Here is a 19,365-nt window from a genome sequence, read left to right as displayed (position 1 = left end):
TTAGGGAGCTAGGTGGAAGATTAAAAAGCAGGACCTCAAAGGTTGTAATCTCTGGATTATTCCCAGTGCCACATGCTAGTGAGTATAGAAATAGGCGGATAGAGCAGATGAATGCATGGCTGAAGAGATGGTGCAAGAGGGAGGGCTTTAGTTTCCTGGATCACTGGGTCCATTTTTGGCAAAGGTGGGGCCTGTACAAGTTGGACGGGTTGCACCTGAACTAGAATGGGACCGACATTCGTGCAGGGGGGTTTGCTAGTGCTGTTGGTGGGGTTTTAAACTAATTTGGCAGGGGGATGTATACAGAGTGGAGGTATAGTAGAGGATGATGCACAAACAAGTATAGAGAAAAACCAAGTCATCCTGACAGGCAGAGCATATATGGTCATGTTAAGGCACAAGGGAGCATGGCAACTCTAGATGGTATTTATTTTAATGCAAGGAGTCTTGCGAGTAAGACAGATTCGTTGAGGGTGTTGATTAACAGATGGGGATATGATATCATTGCTATCACAGAGACATGGTTGAGGGAGGGGCAGGACTGGCAGCTCAATATTCCGGGTTATAGCATCTTCTGGCAAGATGGGAGAGGATTGGGGGTTGTAAAAGAGGAGGTGGTGTTACAATATTGATCAAGGAGTCAATTACTGCAATAAGGAGGGATGATATCTTAAATGATTCTGCAAATGAGGCCATATGGGTTGAACTTCAAAATAAAAAGGGGGCAATCACATTGCTGGGCATGTGCTATAGACCCTCAAACAGTCAGGGAGAGGTAGAAAGGCAGATATGTAGGCAAATCTCAGAGAAGTTTAAAAATAATAGAGTAATAATAGTAGAGGGTTTCAACTTCCCCAATATTAACTGGGTAGATAGAGTGTGAAAGGCTTAGAGGGGATATAATTCTTAAAATGTATCCATGAGAGCTTTTAAAGCCAGCACATAGAAAGCCCTACAAGAAAAGGGCTGGTGCTGGTCTTAATTTTAGGGAACAAAGCTGGGCAAGTGGTCAGGTGTCAGTGGGGGAGCATTTTGGTGATAGTGACCACAACTCAGTAAGATTTAAGGTAGTGTTGGAAAAGGACAAAGATAGACTGGAAATAAAGTCTCTGAAGTGGGGAGAAGGCTGATTTTAATATGATAAGGCAAAGTGGACTGGGAACAGCTACTTGTAGGAAAATCTACATCAGAGCAGTGAAAGTAATTCAAAAAGGGAATAGTGAGAGTGCAGAGCCAATATGTCCCCATAAAGGTGAAGGATGGGACCAACAAGTCCAGAAAACCCTGGATGTCGAGAAGTGTACAGAATTGGATAAGGGATAAAAGAGAAGCTTATGGTAGATACTGAGGGATCAAAAGAGTGGAAGCCCTAGAGGAGCATAGAAAATGCAGGGAGTTACTTAAAAAAGAAATTAGGAGAGCGAAGAGGTGGTATGAAAAAACACTGGTGGGTAAAATAAAGGAAAATCCAAAGGAGTCTTATAAGTATATTAGGGGCAAGGGGATAACCAAGGAAAGAGTAGGGCCCATTAGGGACCAAAGTGGCAATCTATGTGAGGAGCTGAAAGACGTAGATGAGGTTTTAAATGAGTACTTTGCATCTGTATTCACTGTACAGAAGGGCGATATAGGTATAGAAATCAAGGAGGGTAACTGTAATATACTTGAACAAATTAGCATTGAGAGGGAGGAGGCATTAGCAGTTTTAACGGGCTTAAGAGTGGATAAAACACCAAGCCCAGATGAGATGTATCCCAGGCGGCTGTGGAAGGCAAGGGAGGAGATTGCAGGGGCCCTGATATTAATTTTCAAATCCCCTCTGGCCACAGGAGAGGTGTCAGAGGACTGGAGCTAATGTAGCACCATCATTCAAGAAGGGTGGTAGGGATAAACCAGGGAACTATAGGCCAGTTAGTTTAACTTCAGTGGTAGGGAAACCTTTGGAAAAAATTCTGAGGGACAGAATTAATCTCCATTTGGAGAGGCAAGGATTAATCAACGATAGTCAGCATGGCTTTGTCAGGGGGAGATCATGTCTAACAAATTTGATTGAATTTTTCGAAAAGGTGACTAGGAGTGTAGATGAGGGTAGTGTAGTTGATGTAGTCTACATGGACTTCAGTAAGGCTTTTGACAAGGTCTTTGTATTGGAGACTGGTCAAGAAGGTAAGAGCCCATAGGATCTAGGGCAATTTGGCAAATTGGATCCAAAATTGGCTTAGTGTCAGGAGGCAGAGGGTGATTGTCGAAGGTTGTTTATGCGCTTGGAAGCCGGTGTCCAGTGGCATACCGTAGGGTTCAATGCCGAATCCCTTGCTGTTTGTAATGTACACTAATGATCTAGACATGAATGTAGGAGGTATGATCAGCAAGTTCACAGATGACACAAAAATTGTGGTGTGGTAAATAACGAGGAGGAAAGCCTTAGACTACAGGACAATATAGATGGGCTAGTCAGATGGGCAGAGCAATGGCAAATGGAATTTCATCCTGAGAAATGTGAGGTGATGCATTTTGGGAGGACTAACAGGGCAAGGGAGTATATGATGAATAGTAGGACCCTAGGAAGTACAGAGGATCAGAGGGACCTTGGTGTGCATGTCCATAGATCCTTGAAAGCAGCAGGACAGGTACATAAGGTGGCTAAGAAGACATATGGGATACTTGCATTTATTAGTCGAGGCATTGAATACATTGCCACATTATAGGAAGAATGTGATTGCACTAGAGAGGAGATTCACCAGGATATTGCCTGGGCTGGAGCTTTTCAGATATGAAGAGAGACTAAATAGGCTGGAGTTGTTTTCCTTAGAGCAGAGGAGGCTGAGGGGGGGACCTGATTTAGGTATACAAAATTATGAGGGGCTTAAATAGGATAGATAGGAAGAAACTTTTCCCCTTAGTGGAGGGGTCGGTAACCAGGGGCGTAGATTTAATGTACGGTGCAGGAGGTTTAGAGGGAATTTGAGGATTTTATTTTTCATCCAGAAGTTGGGGTGTATCTGGAACTCACTGCCTGAAAGGGTGGTAGAAGCGGGAATCCTCAGAACATTTAAGAAGCATTTAGATGAACACTTGAAACACCATAGCATACAGGGCTATGGGCCAGGTGCTGGATAATAGGCTTAGAGTAAATAGGGCCTTGATGATTGGCATGGACATGATGGGCCAAAGAGTCTTTTTCCGTGCTGTAAAACTCTAAAACTCAAAATTACACAGGGAACTCAGGAGAAACATCTTTACCCAGACGCTGGTAAGAATGTGGAACTCGCTAGTTGAGCAGTTGAGGCAACTAGTATAGAAGTATTTGGGGAGAAAGCATTAGAAGGTTATGTGTTTGAGATTAGGTGAAGAAGGCTGGGAGAAGGCTCGTGTGGTGCATAAACATAAACAGCAAAGACCAGTTGGGCTATGCTATAAATATTATGTATCAATGAATTGGGGTACAACAATCAAGCTGTCAGTGAATTAGCGCTCTGCCTGTGCAAGAGCATTAGATGATTATTTGAATAGAAACAATGCGCAGGGGTATGGGGAAAAGGCAGGGCAATGGCACTAAGTCATAATGCTCATTTGGAGAGCCGGTGCAGACACGATGGGCTGAATGGCCTCCTTCTGTGCCATTAAAATTCTGTGATTCTGCCACACAGCAACAGCCTCCACCATTGCCCACAACTTTGAGAATAACATCAGGATTGAACCTGAGGAAACGGAGCACTGAAAGTTCAGAGGGAGGTCGATTAGCGTATTAAGCACAGGGAAACTCACAGCCAACCCCACGCCTTTCAAAATAAAATCTTTCTTATTTTCTCCTCCATTTCCAATTTAAAGCAACAAATTAATTTTTCATGTGGCTAAAACCGAATGGAATTTGAGGAAAATTTGTTTTGTGCCACTGTGCACAGTTAACAATAACCTCAATTTAGTCTACTGCATTTGCTGCTCCCAATGCGATTCTCTACATTGAGAGATCAAACGCAGACTGGGTGACCGCTTTGAGGAACACCTTTGGTCTGTCCGCAAGCATGACCCAGACCTCCCTGTCGCTTGCCATTTCAACACACCACCTTGCTCTCATGCCCACATGTCCTTGGCCTGCTGCAGTGTTCCAGTGAAGCTCAACGCAAACTGGAGGAACAGCACCTCCTATTAGGCACTTTACAGCCTTCCAGACTTACCACTGAGTTCAACAACTTCAGATCATGAACTGTCTCCTCCATCCTCACCCCCTTTTTGATCCCCTTTTTTTCTAATAATATATATATTTTTTATATACATATAGTTTTCTTTTCCCACCTACTTCTATTATTATTTTTAAAATTTATTTCCATCTATTGTTTTATCTCCACCTTTTAGCTTATTTCGATTCCTTCCCCCCACCCCACCTCCACTAGGGCTATCTGTCAGTTGCTCATCCTGCTTCTACCCTTAATGTCACCATTAGCACATCCTTTAGCTAATATCACCACCGTCAACAACCCTTTGACCTTTGCCTGTGACATCTTTTGCAATCTCTCCTTTACCTCCACCTATCACTGGCCCTCTATCCAGCTCCACCTGTCCCACCCCCCCCTTAAACAGCTTTTCTTTCACCACATTTCTATTTCTCTTTAGTTCTGATGAAGAGTCATACGGACTCAAAACGTTGGCTCTGTCTTCCTCTCCACGGATGCTGTCAGACCTGCTGAGTTTTTCCAGCTATTTTTTTGTTTTTGTTTCAGATTTCCAGCATCCACAGTATTTTGCTTTTAACAATAACCTAACCTTTGAGTAAGTGGGATGTTACATCGTACAATCTCCAAATTGCTTTTGCCCTATATTAAAGAGGTAGACCAACCTCCAAGATGAATGAATAAAATAAATGATTTAGCTTGTGAAGAGGCGATGCAGGCTTTACTTCTCCGCTGTCTGCATTTGAAAGGTTTATCTAGGGGCCATGTGTTTCTATAACTGCAGTGACCATTGATCAACATGACAAAGACTATGGCTGAAACTCAATGCTGTGGCTCAGCAATGTTTGAGCAGAAAGAAGGAACATGACTGAGGAGTCATTGGACCCTGAGGCAAAATCCCTGATCACAGAGCGCAAGTGAGCTGCCCTTGGCCAGACAGGAGTAAGACATTCTCAGAGGCTATGTGAAGATCTATGGAGTGTCCTCACTGCATGTTGTCATCATCCTCCTGCAATCAAGTGACTATTAGGGCCTCCGCTGCATCTCCATGACAAGACCATTCTCACAGAGGGTATTTGCACTGCCATACTGGAGTCAAATGCTCACAACTGCGATGTGAGGATCTATGGAGACACCTCCCTGCATGTCGTTATCATCCTCCACAAATCTGGCAGCTATGAGGCACTTGCCCCCGGACACCATTCCACCCTCTCAGCAGTCGCCTGCAGCGCCCTGAGGCCTGTAAACAATGGGGGAGCTGTGGAGAACACTGCTGCTCACTCACCTCAGTTCCCCCAAAGTGAAGGCCGCCAAGTGCACGTCGCCTGTGTGCAGTTGTGAAACAGGTCGGCGTGCTTTCCCACCGACATGAACGGACGATGAGGCGGGGTTCCAAGAGCCTGGCGGGATGGCCTTTTAATTATATGCTAATGTATTACAATTAGTTCCCCAGCGACCGATGGCGGGAAAAGGGGCCCACCATCGGGGGCTGAGTGGACAATCACGACCTGCCTTCATGCCGTTGTGAAGCGGGTCTTGCCATATGTTCTGTGCAAGCCACCCGCCGCCAGTGCGTTTGAAAAATTCCTCCCAATGCTCCAGGTCGGGCCAAATCAGTAAAAGGCTCATTATACCTTCCTTGCTTTTGTACTGTCTATCTATAAAGCCCAGGATCCTTTCAGTCTTTTTTAACCACTTTCTCCATCTGCCCTGTCCGCCTTCAATGATTTGTCCACATATAGCCTCAGCTCTCTCTGTTCATGCACCACTTTCAGAATTGCACCCTTTCTTTTATATTGACTCTCCTTGTTCCTCTTACCAAATGGATCACTTCATCTATCTCTGCATTAACTTTCATCTGCCTTGTGCCCATCCAGCCCAATAGCTCGGTGTCAAATATTATGCAAGAAAACTCCCGTAAGGTGCCTTGGCTCATTATATTACGTTAAAGGCATTACATAAATATGAGTGGTTGATGTTGTTGCCAGAAATGCCCACGTGTCAAGAATGTGTTTTTAAAAAAAGGCCTAGCAAGTGAATTAAAAGATAGTCACAAATAAAACCAGGTAACACAGGAAAAGCTTATTTTCCCAGGGAGTGGTTGGAGTGTAGAGCTCACCACCCCAAGGAATAGTTCAGTTGATTAGTATGGATGCATTTTAGGAGAAACACATGAGGGAGAAAGTAGTAGAAAATATGCTCACGGGGTTGGATGAAGAGGAGTGGGAGGAGGCTCTTGTGGGTCATAAACATTGTCCAGTTGGGCCAAGTGGCCTGTTTCAGTAAATATTGTGTAACCAGGAATTGAGAAACAGCCGCTGGGTTGTTTTCCAAGGGGCGGTAGGAGGAGTTGTCGGAGAATTAGCACTCTGCCTGTGCAAGATAGAGGTCCTCCCGCCGTACAGCAACAGCCCCCACCATTATCCACAGCTTTGAGGATAACATCAGGATTGAACCTGAGAAAACGGAGCACTGAAAGTTCAGAGGGAGGCCTTTTAGCACATACGGCACAGGGAAATTGTCGAGGCCAGCCCCACACCTTTCAAAACAAAACCTTCCTCATGTTCTCCTCGATTTCTGATTTCAGAGAGCAAATTAATTTGTGACGCAGCTAAAATTGATCTGAATTCTAGGAAAATTTATCATGCCAGGTGGAGCATGAGGTTGTACAAACAGTCTCTAAGCTGTTATTGCCCAACATTAAAGAGGCAGACTAAACCCTGAGATAGCTGATGTTGTTTTGAATGCCTCTCCCAAAATAAGATGAACAAATTAGCTTGTGGAAAGTTAGTGCAAGCTTTACTTATCTACTAGCTGCAATGATCTTATCTAGGGGCATGTGTTTCTATAACTTCAGTGATTATTGATTAACTGACAACAACTGTGGATGAGACTCAATGCCACAGCTCAGCATTGCTTGAGCAGAAAGAATGATAATGACCCAGGTGTCATTGGACCCTGGGGCAAAATCTATTCAGCCGTGTGTATTTTTTAATGCCTAAACAAATCCAAATGATGTTTTCGAGTAACCTGTGCACCGTGACAAAGGATATTTTGGAAATCAAGAGCTTGTGTCCCTATACGCAATATTGTGTGGACTCCAGTCTGGAGCTCCGCATGAAATGCTGTTCCTCTCATCACGGGATGGGTACTAATGCCTCTGAGAAGGTAAGACAACCAGCAAAGGTGACTCCAGAATGAACTACACAATGGGGTTAAAGAAACCGGGTTTACATTCCTGAAAAAAAGATGTGACTTTGAGGCAACCAAACAGGAGGTTTCAAAATTATGAACAGGATCGTAAACTTAAAAGTTGAAACACTTGGGAAGGAAATCGGGAAAAAAATATATCTTCCAAAGGGAATTGGAAATCTGGGGCAAAGTTTTTCGTGCCTGACCCGAGCGGGAGTTAAATAGTGCGTAATGACATTGGGCGAGCGTCCCAACATCATCGAGCACGCGTGCGGTATTTCACTCAGTGGGTGCATGCAGGTGCCGGAGCGGCACACACCAATAATTAAGCAGCCACTTAAGACCAACTGACTGATTTTTCCTTGCGCATGTGATTTTCTGTTCAACGCACGGGCAAAACGGGCAGGCGGCCAGCCGACATTTTCACAAACCTCTTCCAAGGGCGGGATAAAAAGGGTCAGCAGCATTGCCAGAGTGAGCAGTGAGCAGTTCTGGAGATAGTTTGCTGCTGGTTGCTTATTGGTACTGGGCAGCTTCATCTCTGTTCAGGGCCTCATTCTTAGCAATTCCTAAATCTCTGGCTCTTTCCAGGGCTCAATGGGGGATCTGTGTGGAGTCTCCCAATCAGCTGACCACAGTTGTGTCAAGCTGGTGACAGAAGCTCTGTTCAGGTGGGTACTGACTCTTATTCTTTACAGTATAGACAAGGCCAGCCAGGCTGAGTGAGTCAGAGGCTTTGCAGCGATTGCTGGGTTCCCCGCATCCAGGGTGCAATCGACTGCACACATGAGGCCATCAAGGCACCAACGGGTCAGCCCGGTGCCTTTGTCAACAGGAAGGGATTCCACTCCATGAACCTGCAGATAGTGTGTGATCACAGGATGCAGATTCTGCAAGTCTGTGCAAGGTACCCAGGCAGCTTCCAAGACACTTACATCCTGAGACCACTCCAAGGTGCCGAGGCTCTTAAATGCTCCAGCTCAGCTGGATGAATGGCTGCTGGGTGACAAGGGCTATCCATTGATGAGGTGGTTCATGATGCCTCTCCCCCACCCAAGAACTGAGGCACTTTCAATATGAGTCATGCCTCCACAAGGGCGGTGGTAGAGAGGACCATAGGACTTCTCAAGATGTGCTTCCGATGCCTGGACTGTTCAGGGGGAGCACTACAATACCCTCCAGAGTGTGTGTCACTGATAGTAGTCACATGCTGCGCTCTCCACAATCTGGTACTGACAAGGGGGGACCCACTGTAGGAAGGGGATCTTGATGCAGCTCCACAGGCCACAGAGGATGAGTCCAGTCGTGAGTCCAAAGAAGAGCACAGTGAGGAGAATGCAGAGGGCATGCAGCCAGACCTCGGTACCCTCCATGGAGGCAGGGACACCAGGGACACTTTGATCCAACGCTCCTTCAGCGCGGCTACCAAAGATCAGCTTCAAATTCATGTCAGGGCTGCCTCCTCCAACCCAGGTGTCTGAAAGGACCCTTTCATTTCAACACAAAGAACACTCAGTGCCTGTGCAAGAAAGTTCAGAGCCAGTTACGTCCAGCATTACATACTGGCGTTCCCTGTGCCAATGAATCAAAAAGGTGGAGCATAGTCAGGCCATGACGACAAAAAATACAATTTATGTCATTCTAACAGTTCAATAATCTTAACAGAAACATTTTTGGTATTCAATATCAGACCAGTAGACATAAAGTAAACAAAAATGAACATAAAATCACCTGTGACTTGTCCCTTTTGTGCTCATGGTGCCTTTAACTTACATCTAGGTGCTCCCCCCTCACTGGTACCGGCATTGGAGGCAACCCGCTGGCTCTGCTGTGTTGTTAGCCTTGATGACCTTGGCGGTCAACCTCTGGCCAGTAGAGCCTGTGCTGGCCCCGCCTGGGAGGGAGCGGCCAGTGCCACAGCTGGCATCTCCCCAGTCGCCACAACCTCATCAGGTGCCATGGTCACTGGCAGAGGGGCGGAGGAGCTGCTGCCTTCATGCAGAGAGCCCTGAGAGAAGCCTACAGAGGCAACAAGCAGCTCATTCATCAACGTGAGGTCGCTCTGGACCTCCCTGCACACCACTGATGGACGGGCACCTAGCTGAAATACTGGGTGCCTCATTCATCTCCCACACTGACACTGACCATCTGAGGTCAGTGTTTGTGTGAGGGCTTGCAAGTCTGAGCACAACCCCGGGAAGCCCTTATTGTGTCCCTGGAGCTGCTTTCCATGAGAGTCGCCACTTTCTCAGTGGAGGAGGAAGTGTGCTAGACCATGACGGTCAACGCAGTCCTCACGCTCCGCATCGACTCCTCCATCATGGAAACCATGGCACGCATGTCCTTATGGGTCTCCGCCAGATCCTCCCACACGTCTCACTGGACATCCAGCATTTGCCACCTAATGAATGATTCCAGAGGCTCATCATCTGTCTTTGACTGAGCATTGCCCTGGTCCCCAGCAGTCCTCTGTCTGCCAGCACCCTGGGCACTCTATGCCTCCGCCTGCACTTCAAGCAATTGTGAAGTGCCCTCACCAATGTGCACTGAGATACTAGCTGCCGCCCTAATGCCCACCGAGGTGCTGGTATCAGTGCTGGGGCCTGCTTCAGAGAGCGGGTGTAGTGCAGGTTCAAATGACGTCCAGTGGTCCTCCAGTGATAGGGGTGGCCCATCGGGGTCTGGAGATCAAACACCTTCTGGTGAATCTAAAAGGGAGAGGAAGGACATGTCATTAGTTAAAGTCACCATGGTGTCACTGTGCCAGGCACCCTGGTGAGACAACAGAGATCTGCATCATGGTGCCCTCGTCTTCCAATGATCAATGGGGACTCCAGGTTCGAGGCTCACATCAATGAAGAGACTGCACTAGAATGGTTGCACAAGCTGAAATTCTCACCTCTGTGCCCTGCACTCTTACCTTCACCTGGCACCCCCGCCTCTCCACACCCGGTTGCATGTGGGGTGTGCCGGCTCTCGAGCTCTAGGGCATCTTGCTCATACCTCGAGAGGATTAGGAGGCTAGCGGAGCCTCCGCCGGTCCGTGGACCTTTCAATATTGTTGTGGGCCATCTTCTCCTGAAACAACAGAGGAGCATTGATGAGTCCACTCTGTACCTGCAGCACCATTGCAGCCTGGCCAACCCCAGCTGAGGAGCACCTGGCAGGGCCCATCCGAGTCATGGCCCTCCAGCCACAAGGCACCCAGTCCAAGCAGCCAGGGCTCAACCCCTCGCCCAGCTCTGGCGTGATTGACAGGTGGCGCTCAGACTCTAGCAGCCACAGGGGGACAGCCAGACCTTAACATGCTAACACGGTACTCACCTTTCCTGAGCGCAGCAGGTCATGGAAGCACTTCCGGCACTGCACCCAGGAGCGGCGCACCACGTCACGGATGCTGACCAGTGCTGTCACCTCCTCCCATGCCCTCTTGGTGAGATGCGGTGACCTCCTCCTCCCATCCCTGGGGACAAGGGTAACGCTCCTGGCAGCCACCTCCTCCAGGAGGACGGTAAGGCACTCAGAGAAGCGGGGTGGCCGGGGGGTGGGGGGTGGGGGAGGGAGTGGGGGGGGGTGGGGGGGCGATGGGGGGAGGTGCCGAGTGCCCACCCGACCTGCCTCCCGCCTGCCGTGTCCAGCTGCACTCTGGTCAATGGTGCCGGCTCAGGGAACGTCCCCAGTGGCAGCCTTCCAGGGGCTGCCTGGGCCGCTTTTAAACTGGCCGCTGGGTCGCCATTGGACTCAGCAGTCGACAGGCCCCCGCCCCTGCTCGGCCCTTCCCGGCCAGCGCCGAGCCGCGTTTCCCGTGTTTAAGGACGGGCCTTCATTGGCCGGTCAGCGTGAAATCAGGGGCGGGGCCCGATCGCGGGCGGAGGTCCTTCTCGTGGCCCCTCCCTGGCCCGCCCGCCACGCCTGCCCGACGAAGGGGAAACCCTGCCCCTGGTCTTCACTCTTCCGAAGGAATGCTACAGTGGCCAATTGATGTTTTCATAGCTGAGTTCAGTAGGGGATCACAGGGTAGGGAGCAAAGGCAGGTAAATGGAGTTAAGGTAGATATCGGTGTTGATCTAAACGAATGCTAGGACAGGATTAAGGAGTAGAATGACTTACTCTTTTTTCCTATAATTGTCTGACACAATTGATCAAGCAGTGTTCGGTGTGGGAAGGTTTAATGGAGATTTTCAACTGGCCTCAAAGTTCTAAGGCAATTCGATGAGATTAGTTAATTTGCTCATTATGATATATCCAAAAGCATAGCCAACAATTTACATAGCTCCTTTAACATACAAGCTGTCCTGAGGAGCTATACAAAGGAATATTAAAAAGAACAGATACTGAACTGTCGGGGGAGCTGTACATAAAAACATAGATTCGCAACACAGAAGGAGGCCATTTGGTCCATGATGTCCATGCCATGTTTAGGAATGGTGACCAGAAGCTAGGCCAGGAAGATGGGTTTTGAATCTTAGACATAGAGGAATAGAAGGATTTACAGAAGGAGTTTCACAGAATAGGGCCAGGTTGACTGAAATCTGAACACTTATAGTGGGGCAAAACAAGAGGAACAAGCACATGAGGACAGATATAAGAGAACTGGAGAAGGCAAGATTTATTTCTAAATGTAAACCTGGAAGTGTTTGGCAGAGGAAGGCTATGGAGAGAGTTAAATTTGAAGTTGAGGATTGTGATGTATTAGGGAATCAGTGGACTGGGTGATAAACATGGGAGACAGGGTGTAGGACTGGTTTGAGTTTTTTTTACTCTTCCATGGCATCGCTGGTAAAGCCAGCATTTGATGCCCATCCTTAATTGCCCTTGAACCGAGTGGCTTGCTAGGCCTTTGCAGAGGGCAGTTAAGAGTCAACCACCCATTGTTGTGGATCTGGAGTCACATGTTTGCCAGACCAAGTAAGGACAGCATATTTCCTTCCCTAAAGGACATTACTGAACCAAATGGGCTTTTACAACAATTGCCACAGGTTGTCATATTCACCATTACTGAGACTAGCTTCATATTCCAGATTTATTAATTGAATTCAAGTTCCACCAGCTGCTGTGGTGGGATTTTAACCCGTGTCCCCAGAGCATTTGCTTGGGTCTCTGAGTTACTTGTCTAACGAAACTATCACCACGCCACCACTTCTCCAGTTTGTGGATGATGGAAAGCCAGGAAAGAGAACATTGGAGTAATCGGTTCTAGGTGTATATTGGTAACAGCACAGGGGGCCTTAAAGTGATTGTCTCCAGAAGAAATTTGATCCCAGGCTGACTTCTGATGGCACCAAGGTGCAGGATGTATAGGGAGGGAAGAACTGTTGATCTTTGCAGGAATCCTGAAGGTGACTGCACAAGAGATGGAGAAGGGGCCAGTGCAGGAAGTGCCTCAGAAAGGTCGCCCAATGGAGCAATGGGGATTGGGAGGTATTATGACACAGCTGATGAGAAAGGCTGAGTTGTTCAAATCCCAGAGGGAAACTTGACCATTTTTGTAATTTCGAGATGCAGGCTTTGAATTCAGTAGGAATAAGATCACTGAGTCTCGTGGGTTTTATATAAAACTAAATTAAATATTTGTTAGTTTAACAACAAATTAAACACATACCCATGGCTACAAATTACTACTATAATAACTTTTAATAAATCCCCAAATTAATCACCCCCAGGCAAATCTCCACTAAAGCAACAGTAACCCATAGATTTTAAATAGACACCGGGCAAAGCACATTGGCCCTTATGAATTCCAAATGAGGTCCCTTTGCAAGTTGGTTGGAGTGTACAGGCTGGTTAGGCCTTAAATGCCTCTGCCTTACACACACAAACTCCTTTCTTTATGTACCTAGCTTTCCCTTTGAATGTAAATTTTCCATTGTATCACTAGGTCTTTTGAACTTAAGCTCTTCTAACAATAAAACCCTTTTCATGGCACCAATTTTATTAGTAAACTGAAAAAATAAACACATTGGCTTCTTCTAACTAGGTGCAAGATTTTACCCGCAGTCTTGAATGGTTTATTCAACAAATGCAAATGAACTCTTTATTACTGTTCTCCTTACTGTTCACCAATCTCAAAACTACGAAACATTAAAGCAAAAACAGAATTACCTGGAAAAACTCAGCAGGTCTGGCAGCATCGGTGGAGAAGAAAAGAGTCGACTTTTCGAGGCCACATGACCCTTCAACAGAACTGAGTATAGTTAGGAGAGGGGTGAAATATAAGCTGGTTTAAGGTGGGGGGGCGGGGGGAGAGAAGTTGAGGGTGGGGTAGTTGTAGGGACAAGCAAGCAGTGATAGGAGCAGATAATCAAAAGATGTCACAGACAAAAGGATCAAAGAGGTGTTGAAGGTGGTGATATTATCTAAGAAAAGTGCTAATTAAGAATGGATGGCAGGACACTCAAGGTACAGCTCTAGTGGGGGTGGGGTGGAAAGACTGACAAGGTATTAGTTGTAGATTTAAAAATAATGGAAAGAGGTGGGAAAAGAAAAATCTATATAAATTATTGAAAAAAACAAAAGGGAGGGGGAAGAAATGGGGTGGGGATGGGGGGAGGGAGTTTAAGATCTAAAGTTGTTGCATTCAATATTCAGCCCGGAAGGCCGTAAAGTGCCTAGTCGGAAGATGAGGTGCTGTTCCTCCAGTTTGCGTTGGGCTTCACTGGAACAATGCAGCAAGCCAAGGACAGACATGTGGGCAAGAGAGCAGGGTGGGGTGTTAAAATGGCAAGCGACAGGGAGGTTTGGGTCTTTCTTGCGGACAGACCGCAGGTGTTCTGCAAAGCGGTCACCCAGTTTGCGTTTGGTCTCTCCAATGTAGAGGAGGCTGCATTGGGAGCAACGAATGCAGTAGACTAAGTTAGGGGAAATGCAAGTGAAATGCTGCTTCACTTGAAAGGAGTGTTTGGGCCCTTGGACGGTGAGGAGAGAGGAAATGAAGGGGCAGGTGTTGCATCTTCTGCGTGGGCATGGGGAGATGCCATAGGTGGGGGTTGAGGAGTAGGGGGTGATGGAGGAGTGGACCAGGGTGTCCCGGAGGGAACGATACCTATGGAATGCCGCCAGGGGGGGTGAAGGGAAGATGTGTTTGGTGGTGGCATCATGCTGGAGTTGGCGGAAATGGCGGAGGATGATCCTTTGAATGAGGAGACTGGTGGGGTGATAAGTGAGGACAAGGGGGACCCTATCATGTTTCTGGGAGGGAGGAGAAGGCGTGAGGGCGGATGCGCGGGAGATGGGCCGGACACGGTTGAGGGCCCTGTCAACGACCGTGGGTGGAAAAACTCGGTTAAGGAAGAAGGAAGACATGTTAGAGGAACTGTTTTTGAAGGTAGCGTCATCAGAACAGATGTGACGGAGGCGAAGGAACTGAGAGAATGGGATGGAGTCCTTACAGGAAGCGGGGTGTGAGGTGCTGTAGTCGAGGTAGCTGTGGGAGTCGGTAGGCTTGTAATGGATATTGGTGGACAGTCTATCACCAGAAATTGAGACAGAGAGGTTAAGGAAGGGAAGAGAAGTGTCAGAGATGGACCATGTGAAAATGATGGAGGGGTGGAGATTGGAAGCAAGATTAATAAATTTTTCCAGGTCCCGACGAGAGCATGAAGCAGCACCGAAGTAATCATCGATGTACCGGAGAAAGAGTTGTGGGAGGGGGCCGGAGTAGGACTGGAACAAGGAATGTTCCACATACCCCATAAAGAGACAGGCAAGCACCCAGACTTTAATCCAGTTAAGACACACACAAACACAGACCTAGACACAGACTCCCACTAGAATTCTAGTTTAAAAAATAATTTCTAGGAACATTGTACACATTAATCTCTTCATGATAGAGGAAGGGGCCTAAATTTACTATTCCTATCAAATTATCTTTCACCAGGGACATTAGCCAGGCTGGTGTACCCCTCCACCTCCTTCGTCCTTCTCTCCCTTGTCCCCCATTCCTTACTCCCTCCTTTTTCACATCCTTCCCTCCCTGTCCCCTTCCCTCACTCCCTCCACTCTCCCATTCTTCCCTCCCCCTCCTCTTCCAACCCTCACTCTCCATCCTCCCCTCCCCCTCCCTTACTCCTCATTCCCTCGCCCACCCCATCCTTCTTTCCCTCTCCCTTCCCCATCCACCCTCCTTCCACATGTCCATACTTCTCTCCCTCACCCTTTCTATCCTTCTCTCACTCAGAGAAGGTTCACTCCATTCATTCCTGGGATGAATGGCTTATCTTATGAAGAAAGGTTGAACAGGTTGGGCCTATGCCAATTGAAGTTTAGGAGAATGGGAGGTGATCTTATTGAAACATGTCAAATCCTGATACGACTTGATAGGGTGGAAATTGGGAGGAGGTTTCATCTTGTGGGGGGAGACTAGAACCAGGGGATACAGTTTAAGAATAAGACAGAAATGAGGAGAAATGTTTTCTCCCAGATAGGCATTAGTACGTGGAATTCTCTTCCCCAGAAAGCAGTGGAGGCTGAGTCATTGAATTTATTCAAGGCTGAGTTAGATAGATTTGTGATTGAGAATGATGCCAGGATTGTACTGGAGAGTCAAGAGAGTCAAGGGTAGTGCGGGGTGGTGGTGGGTGGGGGTGTCAGACAAGGAAGTGGAGTTGAGATGTTTCCACTTGCGGGAAAACCTAGAACAAGGGGTCACGGTTTGAAAATAAAGAGTCGCTCATTAAAGACAGAGAATTTTTTTCTCTCAGAGCATTGTCAGTCCTTGTAACTCTCTTCCTCAAAAGGCAGTGGAAGCAGAGTCTTTGAATATTCTTAAGGCAGAGGTAGATAGATTCTTGATAAGCAAGGGGGTGAAAGGCTACCAGGGATAGGTGGGAGGTTACAACCAGATCAACCATGATCTTATTGAATGGCAGTGCAGGCTCGAGGGGCTGAGTATCTACTCCTGCTCCTAGTATGTATGTTTGTCTGCATTAAGCAAGAAATAATTGTAGTTTGTAACAAAGGCAATGTGATAGTTATGGGGGACTTTAAGCTTTATATAGGCTGGAGCAATCAAATTGGCAAAAATGGCTTGGCAGAGGTGTTTGTAAAATACTTTTGCGACAGTTTCTTGAAACAATATGTGATGTAACCATGAGAGATAAAGCTATTTTAGTCCATATTGTGCAACAAGGCAGGGTTAATTAATAGTGTCACAGTAAAAGATCTACTGGGAAATAATGGTCACAATACAATTGAATTCCATATTAAGTTTGAAAACAACATCCTCTAGTCCCAAACAGGAATCTCAAAACTAAACAATGCCAATTACAAGGTGTAAGGGGAAAGCTGGCTAGGGTTGACCAGGGAAATCAAGTTAAAGGTAGGGAGGTAAATAAATAGTGGGGAACATTTAAAGAAACATTTTGAAATGTTCAACAACAATATATTCCTTTGAAAAAAAAAACTCAGTGAGAAAGATCCATCCGTGACTTACTAAGGAGGTTAAGATAATGTTTGATTAAAAGAAGAGGCTTATAATGTGGCCAAGAATGAAAGAAGTCTGAAGATTAAGAATGTTTCAGAATCTAGCAAAAGGCCACCCAAAAAGTTGATAAAAAGGGAAAACAATAGAATAAGAGAGTAAACTAGCCAGGATTATAGGGCAGGGCTTTAAGCTTGGCATGTGGGTGCGTGCCCAACATGCCCGAGTGTAAAATAGCGTGCGATGATGTCGGGCAAGTGCCCCGACGTCATCGTGCACTTGTGTGATATTTCGGTAGGCGGGCGCATGCGAGAGTCGGCCGTGCACCCACCGGCAATTAAGAGGGCTATTAAGCCCATTAATCAATTAATTAATTTGAATTTTTCGCTGCCCGTCCAACCATATGGTTGGCGGGGGGTGGGGGCGGGGCGAATGGGCCAGGCAGCCTTTGCATTTTTTGCGAAACCTCATCCACAGGGATGAAGCTTCCAACAGTGAATTAAAAAAACAGTAAAAATTCTTTAAACTAATTTTTAACATGTCCCTGGTTCATGTGACAGAGTCACATGCATGGACATGTTTCCCTTAGTTTTCAAATCTTTGTTTTTAATTTTTAGACCCTTCAGCTCCCTGAGGCAGCTCTGTGCCTTCAGGGAGCTTTCAGTGAGTGCACCCCCACAGATACGCAAACTTCAGTGCTTTCATTCCTCTCGCAACACCCCCCACCCTCCCAGCAGCACTGAGGCTCTCAACACACATTTCACACTGGCTGGCCAATAGTTGGGCAGCCAGCATGAAATTGCAGTCGGGCCCGATTGCGGGCGGCCGACTGTTTCACGGCCACTCCCGAATCCACCTGCCGTGCCCACCCAATGAGGGGAAAATGCTCCCCATAAAATAGATTGTAGGAGCTTTTGCCACTATATAAAAGTAGATCGTGCAGTTACACAATAAGTGATCTCCTAGTTAACACAGAGAAGGGGGTGCGGGGTTCCTTCTCTGGGAATAGCTAATCCTTTAGGAGTTGAGGCTACGATCGGACCAGCCATGATCTTATTGAATGGAGTAGCAGGCTCAAAGGTCCAAATGGTCTCCTCCTGCTCCTGTTTCTTGTGCTCTGCAGCATTGGTCCCTTAGAGGGAGAGACAGGAGAAACTATCATGGGGGAATGAGGAAATGGCAGAGATATTGAATAAACAATTTGCCTTCACAATTGTTGTGGTATCTTTGACAGACAGACCACAGGAGTCTCAGGTATGATTGTTTATTCGAGCAATTGCAAGGCAGAGAACCATCTCAATGCAGCTTGAGATAGCACTCTGCTAAATGAAGTGTTCACCATATTTATACATTATTGGTCACGTACAAGAACAGTTTCCAGATTCCGATCTTGTCAACATATAGGTTTACATTAAACAGACATCTCTGGTAACAGGTACATGCATCATATGTCCCTATTTTCACTCAGGCAGAGACCTTCCCTCCTACCTAAACTAGGACCATCTGTCCTTCCCCTATCTGTTGAAGAGCACACTTAATCTTAGTTGTTTTCCAACCGAAGTCTCCAGTCTAACTCCCAGGGCCTTGCTGGTGATTGCAAACCCTGAGGGTATACAAAATTCGAGAGTGTAAAGGTTCATCTGGTTTAACTGTTGATGTACTGGTTTGCGCTGGCCTGCCTGTAGATTCTAATTTAAGTCATTTATTCCCTTATAATGAATTCTCCCTTACCATAAATTCTCACTTACTTTCTTCCCCCTAACGGTCCCCCCTTTTGGCCTAGCCCAAGGTAGCCAACTATAGTGGTACTGTCCGTCCCTTTACGCACCGCCGCCCATTGATGCAGGCCAGTCATCCAGCTTTGGGTTGTAAAAGGTATCGTCAGACCATCTGTATCATTTGGCCCTTCAATTCAGGCCCCTGGCTTACTAAGTTTCTTCGCCACCTGCTAAAACTCCCCCAGCACCACATCTTTTGCCACCTTTGGGTACAATGAATCAAGTATGTTAAATTTATAACTAGTATCAGCTGAATCACAACCAGGGCATGGGAGATAATCTGAATCCACAGATGTATTTGTACATTTGAACCCCAATTCCACCACCATCATGTGGAGGAGACTATTTGCTCAATATCCTTTTTTAAGGCTCTAACCAATTGCTGCAGTGTATAGTAAGTTCTATATATCTGCTGAGCCTGTCTCCGAATCGCAGTTAGGTGCTCTGGTAATAAGGGAATTTCATAGGAGAACTGGTTCAAATACTGTGCCAGGTTATCCTTAAGGTTTTCCATAACCTGAACAGTAGCCTCTCCTCTCTTGCATATTTTGACCAGTTCCACCTTCCCCACCCTTACCGTCACCTGTGTAGACACACCAAATGATTGTGGACGGGGCACATCCCAATGCTCTCGTATTGGATCTTCTGCTGCCACGTGGTAATACAATACTTCCCATTCCCCATATATGCAACATAGGTCAGTTCTTTTGCAGCCCATATAGTTTCCATTGTACAATTTGCTGCTGCTTTAAATCCACACTTTGCTTCTTCCGTCTCATATATTGGATGTGCGAATACTACTGCG

At 46.7% G+C, this 19,365-nt stretch overlaps 1 protein-coding gene across 1 annotated transcript in view; it reads left to right on the top strand.

Annotated features, from left to right (window-relative positions):
• Nucleotides 1-7,183: 7,183 nt before the first annotated feature.
• Nucleotides 7,184-19,365, top strand: part of xdh (xanthine dehydrogenase) — a 134,044-nt gene continuing 121,862 nt past the window's right edge. The window contains exon 1 of the mRNA XM_078542721.1: nucleotides 7,184-7,340. The gene's annotated coding sequence lies outside the window, so the exon portion shown is untranslated. The remainder of the gene's footprint in view (nucleotides 7,341-19,365) is intronic.

This window comes from Cetorhinus maximus, chromosome 5, assembly GCF_964194155.1.
Source record: "Cetorhinus maximus chromosome 5, sCetMax3.hap1.1, whole genome shotgun sequence".
Taxonomy (NCBI): Eukaryota; Metazoa; Chordata; class Chondrichthyes; order Lamniformes; family Cetorhinidae; genus Cetorhinus; species Cetorhinus maximus.
The sequence above is the reverse complement of the archived record's forward strand: the minus strand, read 5'-3'. Positions and strand labels throughout refer to the sequence as shown.